Source organism: Solea senegalensis, linkage group LG13, assembly GCF_019176455.1.
Source record: "Solea senegalensis isolate Sse05_10M linkage group LG13, IFAPA_SoseM_1, whole genome shotgun sequence".
Lineage (NCBI taxonomy): Eukaryota > Metazoa > Chordata > Actinopteri > Pleuronectiformes > Soleidae > Solea > Solea senegalensis.
Genome location: NC_058033.1, coordinates 3204708 through 3205279, shown reverse-complemented (window position 1 = coordinate 3205279; position 572 = coordinate 3204708).

Sequence of the window (572 nt, the reverse complement as noted above, 5' to 3'; positions counted from 1 at the left end):
TTTTCTGCATTCTTCTTTTGATATCGCCATAATGTCAATGAAGTCATGTTTCAAATCCATGCATTATTGTATGTGCCTTCAAAAACCTGCCATTAACTTGACTTATTCACTTTACTCTCGGACAACACGGATTATTTAGTTTCCATGACTCGTTTCTGTCTCGAGTCGTCCGTGTTTATTAACAAGTCACAGAGCAGAGATGAAATATTCAGCAGGTGATGAAACTGTTCCATGTGGGATCAAACGGAAGTGGAGAGCTCCTGGGTTTTTGATGGGTTTTCAAACTGGACTGAACCGAGATGTCACAGGTGCAGAAACACAGAAAATATAAGCTCTCAAACGTGCATAAACAGTTTATATACAGTATATACATGCTTACACTGATATTTAAATGTTAAAATGTATGTTTTATTCAGTAATATAATACTTATATTACTGAATAAAAATTATATTTTTCTGATTAATGTTAAAATATAATCATTATTGTTATATATGAATGTTTAAAACGCAAAGCACATGTTCAAGCACATAGTTATTTAATGATAAAAATGTTATTTAATTGCATTTGTTTT